The sequence below is a fragment of the Pan troglodytes genome, chromosome 14 (assembly GCF_028858775.2).
Source record: "Pan troglodytes isolate AG18354 chromosome 14, NHGRI_mPanTro3-v2.0_pri, whole genome shotgun sequence".
Taxonomy (NCBI): Eukaryota; Metazoa; Chordata; class Mammalia; order Primates; family Hominidae; genus Pan; species Pan troglodytes.
The window spans coordinates 69,726,357-69,746,470 of record NC_072412.2 but is presented as its reverse complement, the minus strand read 5'-3'; the positions used below and the strand labels follow the sequence as shown (position 1 = coordinate 69,746,470).

Here is a 20,114-nt window from a genome sequence, read left to right as displayed (position 1 = left end):
TAAAATAAACACACTTTATTCAAGAAATTAATAATGCCCGGCAGGAAAGCCTATTATCATTTCTGAATGATATATTGGCTTTTAATAAAGACCAAACCATTAACAAAAAAACTGAATCTAAAGAAAGAAAAACAATTCTTTTGCCAAATTAATAGTGCTTTTCTCTTTCCATAATTTTTCTTAACTAAAGAAAGTCAGATTTCCATTTAAATCCATTTCATTTAAACATTTTACTGACTGTCACAACTTGCTCCTACTAGCAATAAAGGTTGTATAAGTTGAATAACAGTTTAGATGCTTTATGGTGTTCTATAATAAAGTTCTATCCTTAACCATGCCCTTCTCCCTGCTAGTCTTTCCTCATTAAATGGAAAGAAACTGACGTTTTACAAAACTTGAGGAAATCATGGGAAGCTCTAGTTTTTAAGCTTTTTCTCCCTTTTTTCCTTCCTTCCTTCCTTCCTGCCTTCCTGCCTGCCTTCCTGCCTTCCTGCCTTCCTGCCTTCCTTCCTTCCTGCCTTCTTTCCTTTCTTTCCTCCTTTTTTTAACTGAATAATCTCTCCTTGATGATCTAAGCTAAATTTAAACAAAATTCTACACCCTTGGTGCTGGCCCTGAAGGCTGCCTTCAAGACATTAAATCATGATCCCAACTGTTCCATTCATTATATTAAAAGTTAAAACATTCAAGGTAAGCAGCAATAAATGATACAATGTTTAATTCTGGTGTTTATCTTCACTGAATCCAGATATATCCACAAGTTCTGGTTTGCTAATCCTCAACTGAAAAATCTAAGCAAAGATGATACTGTAAGAATAAAATTAAGCACCATCCCTTGAAAGATTTACCTTTGCAGGAAAACAGAGATTATATTTTTCTTGTTTACCACCTTGGCAACACCAAGCCTCAGATGAAAAATAAAATAAAACTCTAAGGATAAAATATAAGGAATTTTAAAGACAGCATTTTCTTCTTTTATCTGTAATGATGGTTTATTGTCTGGAGAGCATTTATTCAAGGGCTGAAGGATGATGCATTCCTGTGAACAGGGCTCCCCTGGGGAATCTTTGGGCAACGTGCAGTTGCCATCTGAGGCCTTACGGCTTGAGGAAAAGCCCTTTGGAATGGTCTTCAAAGCCTCATAAAGAGTCACTTGCCTAAATCTGTTTTTAGAAGTCTCACTTCCTTGGCTTTTCTCTTGACGCTGAATAGCTGAAAATCGAGAGCAGAAGGGAGAAAAAAGTTCAAATGAAGAAAGAAAAATGAATGATAGCTTGGAAGATATGTTTGATCGGACAACACATGAAGAGTATGAATCCTGTTTGGCAGACAGTTTCTCCCAAGCAGCAGATGAAGAGGAGGAATTGTCTACTGCCACAAAGAAACTACACACTCATGGTGATAAACAAGACAAAGTCAAGCAGAAAGCGTTTGTGGAGCCATATTTTAAAGATGATGAAAGCCTGCCAAGTGCCTGCGATTGCAGGCGCGCGCCGCCACGCCTGACTGGTTTTCGTATTTTTTTGGTGGAGACGGGGTTTCGATGTGTCGGCTGGGCTGGTCTCCAGCTCCTAACCGCCAGTGATCCGCCAGCCTCGGCCTCCCGAGGTGCCGGGATTGCAGACGGAGTCTCGTTAACTCAGTACTCAATGGCGCCCAGGCTGGAGTGCAGTGGCGTGATCTCGGCTCGCTACAACCACCTCCCAGCCGCCTGCCTTGGCCTCCCTAAGTGCCGAGATTGCAGCCTCTGCCTGGCAGCCACCCCGTCTGGGAAGTGAGGAGCGTCTCCGCCTGACCGCCCATCGTCTGGGATGTGAGGAGCCCCTCTGCCTGGCTGCCCAGTCTGGAAAGTGAGGAGCGTCTCTGCCCGGCCGCCATCCCATCTAGGAAGTGAGGAGCACCTCTTCCCGGCCGCCATCACATCTGGGAAGTGAGGAGCGTCTCTGCCCGGCCGCCCATCGTCTGAGATGTGGGGAGCACCTCTGCCCTGCCGCCCCGTCCGGGATGTGAGGAGCGTCACTGCCCGGCCGCCCAGTCTGAGAAGTGAGGAGACCCTCTGCCTGGCAACCGCCCCGTCTGAGAAGTGAGGAGCCCCTCCGCCCGGCAGCCACCCCGTCTGAGAAGTGAGGAGCGTCCTCCCTCCTCGTCCGGGAGGGAGGTGGGGGGGGTCAGCCCCCCGCCCGGCCAGCCGCCCCGTCCGGGAGGCGAGGGGTGCCTCTGCCCGGCCACCCCTACTGGGAAGTGAGGAGCCCCTCTGCCCGGCCAGCCGCCCCGTCTGGGAGGGAGGTGGGGGGGTCAGCCCCCCACCCGGCCAGCCGCCCCGTCCGGGAGGGAGGTGGGGGGGTCAGCCTCCCACCCGGCCAGCCGCCCCGTCCGGGAGGGAGGTGGGGGGATCAGCCCCCCGCCCGGCCAGCCGCCCTGTCCGGGAGGTGAGGGGCGCCTCTGCCTGGCCGCCCCTACCGGGAAGTGAGGAGCCCCTCTGCCCGGCCAGCCGCCCCGTCCGGGAGGGAGGTGGGGGGGGTCAGCCCCCCGCCGGGCCAGCCGCCCCGTCGGGGAAGTGAGGGGCGCCTCTGCCCGGCCGCCCCTACTGGGAAGTGAGGAGCCCCTCTGCCCGGCCAGCCGCCCTGTCCGGGAGGGAGGTGGGGGGTCAGCCCCCCGCCCGGCCAGCCACCCCGTCCGGGAGGTGAGGGGCGCTTCTGCCCGGCCGCCCCTACTGGGAAGTGAGGAGCTCCTCTGCCCAGCCACCACCCCATCTGGGAGGTGTACTCAACAGCTCATTGAGAACGGGCCATGAAGACAATGGCGGTTTTGTGGAATAGAAAGGGGGGAAAGGTGGGGAAAAGATTGAGAAATCGGATGGTTGCCGTGTCTGTGTAGAAAGAGGTAGACATGGGAGACTTTTCATTTTGTTCGGTACTAAGAAAAATTCTTCTGCCTTGGGATCCTGTTGATCTGTGACCTTACCCCCAACCCTGTGCTCTCTGAAACATGTGCTGTATCCACTCAGGGTTGAATGGATTAAGGGCGGTGCAAGATGTGCTTTGTTAAACAGATGCTTGAAGGCAGCATGTTCGTTAAGAGTCATCACCACTCCCTAATCTCAAGTACCCAGGGACACAAACACTGCGGAAGGCCGCAGGGTCCTCTGCCTAGGAAAACCAGAGAACTTTGTTCACTTGTTTATCTGCTGACCTTCCCTCCACTATTGTCCTGTGACCCTGCCAAATCCCCCTCCGCGAGAAACACCCAAGAATGATCAATAAAAAAGAAAAAAAAAAAAAAGAAAGCACAAAAAAACAAAACAACAACAACAAAAAAATATATATAAATTTTCTGTGCTTGCAAGTATGTACAATCGAAGACAAATGTTTGCTTGTTTTTAGTATCTACATGATGCTGTTTTGCATATTTCCACAACGGGCTCCTTACTTCCTTGGCTGATTTAACTAGAAATTAGAAAGTTTATGGAAGTCAATATTAAGGAGCCAACTTGAGCCACAAAGTTTTCATCCTCGTAAATTCTACAATGTGTTCTCTATATGAGATAGATTTATCTTTCTGGTTGTTATCTTGTTACTTTTAAGGTGTAAGCACATACATTTGCAATATATCATGTAGTAAAATTGGATTACTTGTATTTCATATTAATAGCTGGACAAAAGAGTCCAGTAATTACACACATCTGGAAACTGAGTGTTTTCAACAGGAAAGAGAACACTTTCTGTAGAAAAAGAGCACCTTCCTTGTAGTCCAAATGTTTCTATCTTTATCTTGGCTTGGCCATTATATTGTTCTACAAGAAATGCGCCAACTGTTTGGGGCATAATCTGTCTGCTCTGATAAATGTAGAAAATGATCAGAGAAATTCCCTAGTTCCAATTCTGTTTCAGCAGGATTATTATTATTATTATTATTATTATTATTATTATTTGAGACGGAGTTTTGCTCTTTCACCCAGGCTGGAGTGCAGTGGTGTGATCTCGGCTCACTGCAACCTCTGCCTCCCAGTTTCAAGCAATTCTCCTGCCTCAGCCTCCCAAGTAGCTGGGATTACAGGCGCCCGACACCACGCCTGGCTAATTTTTGTATTTTTAGTAGAGACGGGGTTTCACCATGTTGGCCAGGCTGGTCTCAAACTCCTGACCTCGTGATCCACCTGCCTTGGCCTCCCAAAGTGCTGGGATTACAGGCGTGAGCCACTGTGCCCGGCCTATGATTATTATTTTTAAAATTCATCAAAGTTATGTATTTTCATAGGTTAAGAGTAAAAAAAAATCATTAATTTTCATATATAACTCTATATTTTGTACTCCCTCAAAAACAAAACCAATCTACTTTTCTACTTGCTGGGGAAAAGATGCTTACCTATATAAAAGGAAATGAGATGTTGCTTCTTAAAAAGACTTTTAAACAACTCTCTTGTTTTTTAATATCATCTCCTCTACTATTTCAACATTCTTGATGTTTATAATTCTCAAGATTTTGGACCATTCCATAATTTATATAATACTGATTTTGCCCCTCCCAATTGAGCTACCCTATCTGCCTGTAATGAGTTAGTACTATTCTATTTGCTTATGGCTATGTTCCAAAATTTGACTCCTGTCTCTTCTTTCTTTTCTCTTTTTTTGGGGGGTGCGGGGGGTTGGGCAGGGAGGTTCATGCCATTTGTCTTTTACCTTCACTGTGAAGAAATAGAAACTCTACTATATAACTCATCATGTTTTTAAATTGAAAGCAAGGTATAGATTTTAGCATAAGAGTGTTTCATGATGTCACCAAATTCACACCTATAGAAGCCAGATTTTTATAAGTTCATGAATCATTAAGCTAAAAAATAAAATGATTATATCAATATATGCAGAAAAAGCATTTGACCAAATTTAACACCCATTCATGGTTAAAAAAAATAAAAATAAAAAAACAAAAAAAAACTCTCAGCATATAGCAGGAACAGAGGATAACCCCAAATTGATAAAGAATATCTACAAAACACCTACAATTAACATCATTCTTAATGGTAGGAAAGGAAGCATTCACACCAAAACGAGGAAGAAGGCATGGATTTTCTCTATTGCCATGCATTTTAAACATCATACTGGAGGTCCTAGCTAATGCACTAAGAAAAGGAAGTAGAAGGTATATAGTGTAGGAAGGAAGAAATAATACTGTATTTGATAGCAGGTGACAGGATGATCTGTATGAGAAGTTAAAAAAAAAACCCAAAAACTTCCGAAATTTATGTTATTGTAGTAATTTTATAGAATAGAAGGTTAATACAGAAAAGTCAATCATTTTCCTACATACAAGCAATGAACAAGTAGAATTTTAATTTAATAACAAAATACCATTTATATTAGCACCAAAAATGAAATACTTAGATAGAAATCTAATGAAATATGAACAAAATCTAAATGAGGAAAACCACAAAATTCTGATGAAGAAAATAAAATAAAACATAAATGAACAGATACTCTATGTTAATGGATAGGAAGACTATATTGTTAAAATATCAGCTTTTTCCAACTTGATATCTAGGCTCAATAAAATCACAATTAAAATACCAGTGAGCTAGTTTGTGGATATTGACAAGCTGATTCTAAAGACCAATAGCCAATATAATATTGAAGAAGACGAACAAAGTTGAAGGACTGACAGCACCCAACATCAAAAATTACAAAGAAGGTGCAGTAATCAAGGCAGTGTAGTACTAGAGAAAGAACAGACAAATAGATTAATGAAACAAAATAGAGATCTTAGAAGTAACCTCAATAAATATAATCAACTAACATTTGACAAAGGAGCAAAAACAATAAAACAGAGCAAAGATTGTCTTTTCCACATACGGTGCTGGAAGAATTGGACATTCTCAGGCAAAAACAAAATAAATATACATACGGACCCAGACCTTAAACCGTTCAGAAAAAGTAACTCATAATGAATAATAGACCAAATATAAAATGTGAAACTATAAAACTCTTAAACGATAACATAGGAGAAAAACGAGATACTCATAGATATGATAATGACTTTTAATATACATTATCAAAGGCAAATCTATTTAAAAAATTGACACACTGGACTTTATTAAAATTAAAACCTTCTGCTCTGTCAAATACAATATCAAGAGCGAAAAAAGATAAGCCACAGACTGGGAGAACTTATTTGCAAAAGACACATCGAATAAAAGATTGTTACACAAAATATACAAAGCACACTTAAAAGTCAAAAAAAAAAAGAAAATGACAACTCCATTTAAAAATGAGCCCAATACTTTAGCAGACACCTAACAAAATAAGCTATACAGAGAGAAAATAGGTCATATGATTTCACTCTCAGCCTGAAGGTTGTCGTATACTAATTTTTGTGTATTGATTTTGTATCCTGATACTTTACTGAAGTTGTTTGTCAGTTCTAGGAGCCTTTTGGCAGAGTCTTTCGCACTTCCCAGGTATAGAATCATATTGTCAGTGAAGAAAGATAGTTTGGATTTTTCTTGTCCTATTTGGATGCCTTTTATAGCTTTTCCTTGACTGATTGCTCAGGCTAAGGCTTCCAGTACTATGATGAATTGTAGTCTTGACTGTGAGCATTCTTGTCTTGTTCTAGTTCTCAAGGGGAGTGGTTTGAGCTTTTGACCATTCAGTATGATGGCTGTGGGTTTGTCATAGATGGCTTTTATTATTATGAGATATGTTGCTTCAATGCCTAGTCTGTTAAGGTTTTTTTCATTAAGGATGTTGGATTTTCTCAGAAGATTTTGGCCTCTATTGAGACGATCATATGGCTTCTGCTTTTAATTCTGTCTACCTGGTGAATCACATTTATTGATTTACATATGTTGAACCAGCCTTGCATCCCAAGAATAAACCTGCTTGATCATGTTGTATTAACTTTTTGGTGTGCTGCTGCATTTGTTTTGCTAATATATTGTTGAGGATTTTTGTGTCTATGTTCATGATGACTATGTTCATGAGGAATATTGGCCCGAATTTCCCTTTTCCCATTGTGTCTCTGCCAGCTCTTGGTACCAGGCTGATGAAGACTTTATAGAATGAGTCAGAGAGGAGGCTTTCCTCCTTGATTTTTTGGAGTAGTTTCAGTAGAATTGGTATCAGTTCTTATTTGTACACTTGGTAGAATTCAGCTGTCAATCTAGCTAGTCCAGGGCATTTTTTTGTTTGTTTTTTGGTTGGTAGGTTTTTTAAATTGCTAATTCAATTTCAAAAGTTGATATTGGTCTATTCAGGGTTCCAATCTCTTCCTGATTCAATCTTGAGAGATTTTGTGCTTCAAGAAATTTATCCATTTCTTCTAGATTTTCTAATTTGTGTGCATAGAATTGGTCATAGTAGTCTCTGAGGATCTTTTGTGTTTTGGTGGGATCTTACAATAGCTGCACACAAAAAATGCAATACCTAGGAATACAGCTAACCAAGGAGGTAAAAATATCTCTATAAGGAGAACTACAAAGCACTACTGAGACAAATCAGAGATGGTAAACCTTCCATGCTCATGGATTGGAAGAATCAATATTATTAAAATGGTTATACTGCCCAAAGCAATTTACAGATTCAATGTTATTTCTATCAAATCGCCAATGTCATTATTCACAGAATTAGAAAAAACTATTCAAAAATTCATGTGAAAGCAAAAAAGAGCCTGAATAGAGAACACAATCCTAAGCAAAAAGAACAAAACTGGAAGCATCACACTACCCGACATTAAACTATAACATAAAGCCCCAGTAACCAAAACAGCCTGATACTAGTATGAAAATAGACACATCGACCAATAGAACATAACAGAAAACTCAGAATTAAAGTCGCACATCTACAATCATGATCTCAATAAGGCTGACCAAAACAAGCAATGGGAAAAGGAATCCTTACTCAGTAAGTGATTTTGAGATAACTGGCTAGGCATATGAAGAAGAATAAAACTGGACTCCTTCCTTCTACCATGTACAAAAATGAATTCAGAATGAATTAATGATTTAAATGTAATACCTCAGACTATAAAAATCCTGGAAAACAACCTAGGAAACAACCTTCTTGACATTGGAATTGGCAAATACTTTTTGGCTAAGTCCCAAAAGCAACTGCAACAAAAAACAAAATAGACAGCAGGACATAATTAAACTAAAGAGCTTCTAAACAGCAAAAGAAACCATCAACAGAACAAACCACCTACAAAATGGGAGAAAGTATTTGTAAACTATGCATCTAACGAATGCCTAATATATGGAATCTACAGAAAACTTAAACAAATCAACAAGCAAAAATCAAATAACCACAGTAAAAAATGGCAAATAACATGAACAGACAATTCTCACAAGAAGACATACAAGTGGCCAACAAACATATGAAAATATGCTCATCATCACTAATCATCAGAGAAAGGCAAATGAAAACTAAAATTACATACCACTTCACATCAGTAAGAATCGCCATTACTAAAAGGTCAAAAAACAACAGATGCTGCCAAGGTTGTGGAGGCAAGGGAACGTTTACGTACTGTTGGTGGGGATGTAAATTAGTCCTGCCTATGTGGAAAGCAGTCTGGAGATTTTCCAAAGAACTTAAAACATACTTATTATTTGACCCAGCAATACCATTACTGGGTATACACCCAAAGGAAAATAAATCATTCAACCAAAAAGACATATGTACTCATATGTCCATTGCTGTGCTATTCACAATAGCAAAGACATAGTATCAACCCAGGTGCCCATCAATGGTAGATTGGATAAAGAAATTGTAGTACATATATGCCATGGAATACTATGCAGTCATAAAAAACAATGAAATCATATTTTTTTAGCAACATGGATAGAGCTGAAAGCCATAATATTACACAGGAAAAGAAAGCCATAATTTTAACAGCTGGAAGTCGTAATGTAACACAGGAACAGAAAGACAAATACTGCATGTTTTCACTTATAAGTAGAAGCTAAAATTGAGCACATATGGATATAAATATGAAAACAATAGAGACTACAAACTACTAAAGGTTTGGGGGGAGTGAGTTAAATAACTACCTATCAGGTACTATGTTCACATCTGTGTGATCGGAATCATACTCCAAATGTTAGCATCACACTATAATCCCATATAACAAACCTGCATGGGTACCCCAAGTAACTAAAATAAAAGGCGAAGCTTAAAAAACAGTAGGCATATAAAAAGATGCTCCACATCATATGTCATTAGGGAAATGCAATTTAAGACAACAATGGAAGACCACCACATACCTTTTAGAATGGCCAGAATTCAAAATACTGACAACAAATACTGGTGAGAACTTGGAGGGACAGGAACTCTGATTGCTAATATATGGAATCTACAGAAATCTCCTACTTTGGAGAACAGTTTAGTGGCTTCTTACAAAACTAAACATATCATTATCACACAATCCAGTAGTCATAGTCCTTGATGTTTGCTCAAAGAGTTGAAAACTTATGTTCACACAAAAACCTGCACATAGATGTTTATAGCAGCTTAACTCTTAATTGCCAAAACTTGGAAGCAACCAAGACACTCAGTAAGGCAACTGATACATAAAGTGTGGTATATACCTAGACAATGGAATGTTATTTAGCACTAAAAGTAAATTGGCTGTCAAACCATGAAAAGACATACGGAAAACTTAAATACATATTGCCAAGCCATAAAAGCCAATATGAAAAGACCATATACTGTATGAGTCCAAATATATAACATTCTGGAAAAGGTAAAAATATGGAGACATTAAAAAGTTTAGTGTTTGCTAGAGGTGCAGGGAAGGGAAGGATGAATAGGGGGAACACAGGAAATGTTTAGGGCAGTAAAAATACTCTTTATATACTATAATGATGGAAATATGTCATTATACATTTGTCCAAACCAGTATGAACTTTGGGTAATTATAATGTGTCAATGTAGGTTCATCAATTGTTATAAATATACCACTCTGGTGGAGGATGTTGATAATGGGGGAAGTTATGCATGTGTGGGGACAGAGAGAACATGTGAAATCTCTGTGCCTTTCTCTCTGTTTTTCCATGAACTTAAAACTGCTCTAAAAATAATGAATACTTTTAAAAACTGCCTGGAAAATTTAAAAGATAAAAATCATGAGAAAGAAAACTGTAAAGCAAATTTTTCCACAAGTTCAATAATTATTTTGATAAAAATTTATAAATAGAAATTTATAATTATACAGTTGGATGATTTTTACAAAGATCATATAACCATTCAACCTCCATCCAGGAAAAGAAGTAGAATATTACCAGCATGTAAGACACTTAATTCAACCACCATATCACCTCCTAATCAGCAATCCTTTCTTCTCACAAAAACTTTCAGTACTAAAAGAGATTAATTTACAGTTTTAAATATATTTTACAGCAAAGATACATAATTATATGTATTCAAAAATCGGATCTATAATGATATTAGTCATGTAACATCAAAGCATGTGTCACATATCAGTCCATAAAAATTTCTTGGGCCTGGCGCAGTGGCTCATGCCTGTAATCCCAGCACTTTGGGAGGCCAAGTCAGCCAGATCATGTGAAGTCAGAAGTTCGAGACCAGCCTGGCCAAAACGGTGAAACCCCATCTCTACTAAAAATACAGGCAGGTGCCTGAATTCCGAGCTACTCAGGAGGCTGAGGCAGGAGAATCACTTGAACCTGGGAGGCAGAGGTTGCAGTGAGCAGAGATCGTGCCACTGCACTCCAGCCTGGGAGACAGAGCAAAATTCCATTTCACAGAAAAAAAAAAAAATTATTGGCTTTCACTTTCATTCTGAAATCTAGGTGATCAAAAGTTCTTAATTATAGTCTGACATACAGAAAAGACTTTTAAGATTATTCCCTAGGAAGGTATAAATATCAGACATATGAATCTATAATATCCAGTGGACCCAGGTTCAGGATTGCCATTTTGTAGTTACCACAAAGAAAATAAACAGAAATTTTACATGAAGTTAGATTTCTTAACTGTTTTGAGGGTTAAGGAAAATAATTGATACTTGCAAAAAATATACATTTTTTAAAAACTGAAATATGATATACATTTTAATGTTATCATACTAGGTATGAAGGGAAATTACTGATAGTCCCATATACTCATCTCCCTAGAAATATATATATATATATATATATATATATAGCAGTTTGGAACAGTTGTCTATACCTTGTATTCTAGAAATATTCTGGAAAACGTTCTTGATTTATAGAACATAATCTTTATTTAGGACTATAATTTATTCCAAGTTTAAACTGCCTATAAGGTTGCATTATCAGAACTGCATTCAACTTTATGTAATTTTGAAAACTGTGTACTACTTATTGTTCAAAATAAATCTTAAAATAATGTTAATCCCCTTAAAAATGTTAAGTCCATTGAACTTAAACTCAAAATTGGACAAAGCCAGAAAAGTAGGGGCATACAACCGGGAATCATAATTTATTTTACGTAAGGTAGGTGCACTTTAACACAGTTTTAATGCTTTAAATTTTTTGATGCAGGAGCAAACACATCGCCCATTTTCTAGTTAATTTATAGTTATACAAGTATTTAATCAACATAAATTTTAACATTGAGAAAATCTTACCTTGTGAAAAGTATTGATGGCATCAGCATCCTGTCTTGAGCAGCCACTGCCATGATGCCGGCTGCAGTGGGGCAGGCTCAGCCGGGGCTGTGCTCCAGGGAGCTGGCAAAAACTGGGAAAAGGTGGAATCCCTGTCTCCTTCGAGTTGGCACGGCAGGAGCCTCCTGCTCCCCGGGCAAAGCTGCGGCCGCCCAGCCGAGGCTCGGGACCCAGGCATCTCTGTGCTCCTGGGGGCCAGGAACAGTCAGGAGCCCAGCCCGGACAGGAGCCCCGCCCTTCCGGGCGCAGCTGCAGCCCAGGCCACAGCTGCTGGCCCGGGTGTCTCTGCGTTTTCAGGGGCCTAGAATCCCCCCTGCCCCCGTAGGTTTGGCAGTGCCTGCTCCGGCTGTCTGGCCTCTCTCCGTTCCCAGCACCCACTCTGATCTTGGAGCAGAATATAGGCTGAGCCCAGGCGCTGTCACGACCTGGCCGGCTGTGCGTGTGCTCAAGACAGCATTGACATGCCCGCCCCTTGCCGCCTCTGCCGCCTTCAGACTTTGGGCACCGACAACCACAGGAGGGAGTCTGACAGAGGGGGCTGAGGGCAACCTGGCACTGGCTTGCAGATACCACTCAGCACAAACAACCTAGGCAATGGCAGGAGGTAGATAAACTCCAGGGTGAAAAGAATCAGGTCCCCTTTGAAGCCTCACCTTCAAGCCAAGGATGGCGTGAAGCCTGAGGGCTGGGCTGATGGACAAGGATGTGAACTTATGACGCTTTCTGTGGGCCTGTCCATGGCCTCCCATGAACCAATCAGCATGCACTTCCTTCCCTCTGAACTCATAAAACCCCTCGGAACTAGCCAGACTGAGGGAGACAACTAGACCACCTGCCCTTGGAGAGACTTCCAGGCTACCAGCTGCGGAGAGTTGCTACTCACTCCAGACTCTCCTCTCTGCTGAGAGCTGAGTAGAGTCTGGACTACCAGCTGTGGAAGGCATGAGAGGTGACAGCGTGCTGGCAGTCCTCACAGCCCTCGCTCGTTCTCGGCACCTCCTCTGCCTGGGCTCCCAATTTGGCGGCACTTGAGGAGCCCTTCAGCCCGCCGCTGCACTGTGGGAGCCCCTTTCTGGGCTGGCCAAGGCCGGAGCCGGCTCCCTCAGCTTGCGAGGAGGTGTGGAGGGAGAGGCGCGGGCGGGAACCGGGGCTGCGCGCGGTGCTTGCGGGCCAGCGCGAGTTCCGGGTGGGCGTGGGCTCGGCGGACCCCGCACTTGGAGCGGCCGGCCGGCCCCACCGGCCCTGGGCAGTGAGGGGCTTAGCACCTGGGCCAGCAGCTGCTGTGCTCAATTTCTCGCCGGGCCTTAGCTGCCTTCCCATGGGGCAGGGCTCGGGACCTGCAGCCCGCCATGCCTGAGCCTCCCCTCCGTCCGTGGGCTCCTGTGCGGCCCAGCCTCCCCGACGAGTGCCGTCTGTCCCCTGATCCAGGGCGCCCAGTCCCATCGACCACTCAAGGGATGAGGAGTGCGGGCGCACGGTGCGGGAGTGGAAGGCAGCTACACCTGCAGCCCCGGTGCAGGATCCACTGGGTGAAGCCAGCTGGGCTCCTGAGTCTGGTGGGGACGTGGAGAACCTTTATGTCTAGCTAAGGGATTGTAAATACACCAATCAGTGCCCTGTCAAAACAGACCACTCAGCTCTACCAATCAGCAGGATGTGGGTGGGACCAGATAAGAGAATAAACGCAGGCTGCCCGAGCCAGCAGTAGCAACCCCCTGGGGTCCCCTTCCACACTGTGGAAGCTTTGTTCTTTCGCTCTTTGCAATACTTGCTGCTGCTCACTCTCTTTTGGTCCACACTGCCTTTATGAGCTGTAACACTCACCGGGGACGTCTGCAGCTTCACTCCTGAAGCCAGCGAGACCACGAACCCACAGGGAGGAACGAACAACTCCAGACGCGCCGCCTTAAGAGCTGTAACACTCACCGGGAAGGTCTGCAGCTTCACTCCTGAAGCCAGCGAGACCACGAACCCACAGGGAGGAACGAACAACTCCAGACGCGCCGCCTTAAGAGCCGTAACACTCACCGCGAAGGTCTGCAGCTTCACTCCTGAAGCCAGCGAGACCACGAACCCACAGGGAGGAACGAACAACTCCAGACACGCCGCCTTAAGAGCCGTAACACTCACCGCGAAGGTCCGCAGCTTCGCTCCTGAGCCAGCGAGACCACGAACCCACCAAAAGGAAGAAACTCCAAACACATCTGAACATCAGAAGGAACAAACTCCGGACACGCCACCTTTAAGAACTGTAACACTCACCTCGAGGGTCGGCAGCTTCATTCTTGAAGTCAGTGAGACCAAGAACCCACCAATTCCGGACACAGGGAGCTAGCCACTCCGTGGTTTCTGCTCTGCTGAGAACTGAGCAGACTTTGGGACTACCAGCTCCAGAGAGGAGCTACCCACTGCAGAGTTCCTCCAGGCTGTTCGTTTTTCCTCCTCTGTCCTCTCTTTGCAGATGGGTAATCATGTCTCTGCACCACGGGACACTCCCCTCTGAGGCATAAAAGTTTAATTTTTGGCCTGGCACGGTGGCTTATGCCTGTAATCCCAGCACTTTGAGAGGCCGAGGCGGGCGGATCACCTGAGGTCAGTAGTTCGAGACCAGCTTAGCCAACATAGTGAAACCCAGTCTCTACTAAAAATACAAAAATTAGCTGGGCATGGTGGCACGGGCCTGTAATGCCAGCTACTCGGGAGGCTGAGGCAAGAGAATCGCTTGAACCCAGGAGGCGGAGGTTGCAGTGAGCCGAGATCGCGCCACTGCACTCCAGCCTGGGTGCAGTGAGACTGCGGCTCAAAAAAAAAAAAAAAGAATTCTTACCAGTTGAACCTCTGGCTTCTTTCTCTCTGTCTGTGAAAACATGGTTGTAGATTCTCTCTCCTCCATGACTCCATGACTTCCCTTTTACTGGGAACCTATGCATAGGACTCTGAGAGAGATCTGTCATTTTCCCCAAAACCAGGCCCCCTGTCAGCATGAAGCAGTTAGATATACCTCTTCAGAGATGTGATTGATGGCAGCGGCAGCCCATCTGGACCAGCCACTGCCGTGACGCCATCAGTGTGAGACGTGTAGCTAGGGCTGTGCACTCCACAGAGCTGGTGGGAGCTGGGAATAGGTGAAAACCCTGCCTCCTTGTGAGTTGGCAGGACGGGAGCCTCCTGTTCCCTGGCTGCTGTTGTGGCCACCGAGCCGCAGCCCTGGAGCCAGGCATCCCTGTGCTTGGGGATCAGAGCGAGCAGGAGCAGAGCCTCTCCCTTCTGGGTGCAGCTGCAGCTGCCCAGCCATGGCTGTGGTCCCGGAAGTCTCTGTGCTCTTGGGAGCTGGGAGGGCCCTCTGCCTCCTGCCCCTTACGCACTCCAGAGTCTCCTCTCTGTTGAGAGCTAAGCAGACATCAGGACTACCAGCTGCAGAGAGGAGCTACCCACTGTGGGCTTCGTCTCTAATGAGAGCTGAACACTCACTGGGATGCCCTGCCTATGGAAACCAGCTGTTCACTCTGGGTCTCCTCTGAGCTGTTCCGTCGCTCAGTAAAGGTCTTCTTCTGCTTACTCGCCCTCCATTTGTCTGCCTTACCTCATTCATCCTGGACACAGGACAAGAACTTGGGACTTGCCGGTATGGTGGAGCTAAAATAGCTGTAACACAAACAGGATTGAAACATGCCCCTTGCTCGCCACATTGTGGATGACAAGAGGGAGGGAAGAAAGGAGAGAAGATCTGCGACCCTTCGGCAAACCCAGACTTAGGAGATCGGAGAGCCAAGACTGTGACACCCTTTCTGGGGCTCTGTGGTTCCTGGCGTCTCCAAGCTTCTGGGCACCTCGGCTTTCCCCGGTGCCAGTCGTGGAAGCTGCTTGTGGTAAGTCTGGTCCAATGGCCTCACAGTAAGCCAACGTCCATGCTGGTGCCTGGGGCTTCCCACCCCACTGCAGCTGGCATGCCTGGCTAGGCACAATGGCTAGATCTTGTGCTTGCTTGCTTGCTCACATACCCGTCACCGCTCTGCACCTTACTCACCCTTACAGGCGTGAGATTTGGGCCAGTAGTGTGAGCCAAACCCAGCCTGCCAGGCCTAGTGGGTGGAATGAGCTCACGGGGCCTGAGCAAAACTTGGGCAAAGGCACCGTCAGCCACAGAGGTTTCCGGCTGGTGAAGTGACACATCAAATATCCCGTGACAATATCAATTTTCTAAACACACATTTATAATGCATATATAATTGGAAAGCTGTACTGCTTCTCAATATAAATCCTAATTGGAAAACTTAGTTATATAAAGAAATTCATTGCATTTCAAATGAGATTAATGTCTCTTGAAAATTATACTTGTGTGTGTGTATATATATATATCTCAAAAGATTTGTTTTAAACGAAATATGTTCTAACACATGATTTTAATTACAATTAATAATTTCATCTCATGTAGTAATTTTCTAAATGTCTGATATCTTACAGGTGTTTTACCTTCTTGCAAGAAACTATAGCATAAACAAAACATAACAAAACAAAAAACCTAAGCCCATGCTATTATTTTAAGCCATTCTGTTTCACTACTATGGCAACAATAGTTACAATGTGAACTCATTTAGCACATATTTATTTAGAGTTTATTATATGTCAGGCACACTAATCATGAGACAACATCCTTTGAAGAGCTTGTAGTTGATGACAGTCTATGAAAGTTAAATTTAACAAAGGACTGCAATAGTTCTATGTATTACAAACTAAATGCAAACAGGTCATAATTTTTTGTGTGATCATTTCCTTACCCGTATAAGTTTCTCTTTATAAAACTTATCTTTTGGAATGCATTCTATCATTTCACCATTAAGTAGCAACCAACAGATGATATTTTCTTTTTTTTGTTTTGTTTTCTTAATAGAATACTATAATATGTGCATATATATATATATAGGCCTCTCTATATAGTATAGTGTATATAGTATAGTGTATGTATATATATATAGTATAGTGTATATATACTATAATATGTGCATATATATATATATAGTATAGGCCCATGTTTTAGGCCTTTTTAAATTGACAAATTATCTGATAGATTGTTATAAATGCTTATATTTGAAAATTGTAAGAACGTTTTCTTCTATGCAGTAGCACAAAAGATTGGTAGTAGTGGTTGTAAAAATTGCACTTCGAAAAACAACATTCATTTATTTCTTCCATTTAGCAATCTACTCTTTCTGTGATCTCATCTTATACATCATCTCTATTTAAAATTGCAGCTATAAATTCTAAATTTCTCTTTACCCTTATTGCTTATTATTACTCCAGCCTAATATCCTGATTTCTTCTTCTCAGTTGATAATGTGACTTCAAATTCTATCAACAAATTTCATTAGTAGTTTAGTTTAAAACAATTTGGTTAGTACAGAACACAGTAAAATTAACCTTTACTGACCACTCAATGTACTGTGTAAAGAGTGCTCGCACCAATTTGTTTTCTCTTCTTTTTTTTTTAATTTAAAGAAAATACCAATCAATTAAAAACAAATAGTAACAAACTCCAAATATCCCTAAAGGCTTGTGCATTTATTGGAGAAGGTTAAAGAGTTTCTGAAAAATAGATTAGAGGTTAAATAGAATACTGCAGAAAATAAAATCACCTAGAGGAAACTAGGATGAGGAGGTCAGTTGATTTAACCTATTGTGTTGATCTAGACTTCTGGGAAAGGGGAATGCCCTCCAGTGAAAACCTGCACATATGTTCATAAAGATTAAACCTGAAACTCACATAATCTCATTCCATGGCTTCCATTTCATTTTAATATTCCAATAGATTAATTTCCTTTGAACCATATTTTTCCTTATTTAATATTGTTTGCATAATTTGCTGCTGTAGGATTTTATGGTTTTAAATATCAATAAATATTCCAATTGTTAAATAGTGCTAAGGTGCGGTAATCTGAAAAGTGCTGACCATAAATATTAAAATGTTTAAAAGAGAAATGGACTTCTAAAAACCACACACAATACACACAATGCAAAAATCACAATCACTGCCAAGAAACAAATAAATTAATTTTTATAGTAATATTGTTGTTCTTTTCAGTGTACAGAAAATTTTCCAAGGAATTAAAAATACAAAATGTTACATCTGTAGACCAATTACACAAGTACATAAGTCTGTAGATCAATTACACAAGTATATTTAAATCTAAATATAGTCATAATACTAATATATTAATATCAATAAAAATATTCTAATATTTGTGGAACTATCAAAAACAGCAAAGTAAATACAATATTTTCTTTTAATTTATTGCCTTGCTTTATAAAAAACATTTTCAAAGAAGGGTAGAGACTGTTTATGAAATTGTGAAGAATATTAGTTATCCTTTCAGGTACTTTAGGCATTGATAACACAATGATTTATTAGGTAGACTTAGTTTTGCTTCAAACTCACTTTGTTTTCCTTCTCTTTGAAATGGGTATAATTTTTAACCATTAAAAAAACTGTCTCACAAACAGAAATGCAAGTGACAAAGGAATTTTTCTGGTAGAACCTAGACAAGAACCAAAATAAAAAAATAAAGACATGAAATGTGATTTTGAAATATTTAAGATGATTGTTAGAGAAACATTGTTACATTTCATATTATTCAGTAATCCTGTATGATAAAGTAGCTGTTTTTTCATAAATAATTATATTCAGTTTCCTGTTTGATAACGCAAAATGTTTCACTCTTTTAATTTCATATATTCTTTCATATTTCACAATATGCTTCTTGTGTGTAGCAGAAACCAGATTCAATAGCTACATATCTAGTTGACTTCATATGCATTTACTTCAATGGACTTCAACTTATTTGGCCCTAAAATAGCTTTTCATTGTTTTTCCCTTGGTACAAAAGACCTTATTCCTCTGTATTCCTCTGTTTCTACTGGCATTGTTACTAAATAAAAGGAGAAATTATCTACAGGCACATAATTCCTAAGATCCCACCTCTTCTACAACTCCTATCTCTGTTACTTCAATTTCAAAAGCCACAAAATGACATTATTTTTTCAGTCGTACTTGTAAAAATTATGTACAAATCTTCAAAATAAATTTCAGTTAAAAAAAGTATGTACACAAAATCTTCTACCCAATGAATAAGATATTTGGAATTGGTTAAAATTATTAGTTATAGACTAAGCAAATATATTATATTTTAACCTGCCTTATATCTTTCATCTCTTCTATATCTGTTCATGTAATATTGAACATACATACATACATACATACAAAAAATATTTTATTGGAGTGTTATTTATAGGAGTCAGTATAATGGTCCTCCAGAGATATCCATATTCGAATCCCTGGAACATGTGAATATGCTACTTTTCATGATAAAGAGGTATTAATGTAGCAGATGGAATTAAAGTTGCTAGTCAATTAACCTTAAAATTTGGAGATGATATTGAATTATCTGAAAAAAATTGAATGTAATCACAAAGATTCTGAAATGTGGAGGAAAGGAGCAGAAGAGGAAATTAGGGTGATGCAATGTGAGTAGAACTCAACCTGCTGCAGTTGGGCTTTGAAGATGGATAAAGAGGTTAATGAGCTAAAGAATATGGTAGCTTCTAGAAGTTGAAAAGGGGAAGAAAATGGATTCACCCCTACAACCTCCAGAAAAAAATGCAACCTTGCTGATGCTTTAATTTTAGCCTAGGGAGATGCATTTCAGATTTCTTTCCTTCAAAAATTAAAGTAATAAATTTGTGTTAAGTCACTAAATTTGTGGCAATTTGTTACAGCAACTATTGAAAACTAATACACAGTCTCTAAATAGGGGAGAAACTCACTAAATGTAAGAAGTTAGACGGGTTATAGTTGAACAAAACTGTTTAAAATAAAACTACAATATTTCACATAAAATCATATCAAAGAGTATTAAGAGTTTCTTTATCTTTTATCTTTCTCATTGCACTCTGAAGACCAAATATGTCAGTTATGGTTCATAGTTGCAAACAGGAATAGACTTGAAGGTTTTTAGCAGAATGATTTTTTGAAGGACATTAGATGATTCATGAATAGTCTTAGAAAATATACAGAAGTTAACAGAAGTGAGGCAGCATGAGGATCAAAAATCATACCAAAAGGCACCCAACTTTGGATACCACTTCTGTCACAGATGGATTGCCGAGTCCACTCCTCCAGCTCCTCCTGGATATGTCTCACAGTCCTTGCCACTGTAAGAGTTTTCTAACTTGCTCCTGAGTCATTGACATTCAGTATGCAAAGTCCCACCCAGGTGTAAATATCTGGAAGATCAAAACTAATGCATGTACTCACACCTTAGATTCCAGGATTGTGGAGAAAAAAATAACTGGTTTGATGTCACTTCTTTGGAAGAAGGTTGGTCCCTGTCTTTTGTCAAAACTTATAGAATGAGAGCTCCTCACATAACAGAGGAGTCTGTATGCTAAGTACCTCATAAGTACTTAAATTTAATTTTAAA

The 20,114-nt window shown here is 41.1% G+C and overlaps 1 long non-coding RNA gene across 2 annotated transcripts in view; it reads left to right on the top strand.

The window, feature by feature from the left end:
* The first annotated feature begins 14,450 nt into the window (after nucleotides 1–14,450).
* The window catches only part of LOC134808137 (uncharacterized), a 75,242-nt gene continuing 69,578 nt past the window's right edge, over nucleotides 14,451–20,114 (top strand). For both annotated transcript variants that reach the window (XR_010150509.1, XR_010150508.1), the window contains exon 1: nucleotides 14,451–15,509. This is a non-coding gene — a long non-coding RNA (uncharacterized LOC134808137). The remainder of the gene's footprint in view (nucleotides 15,510–20,114) is intronic.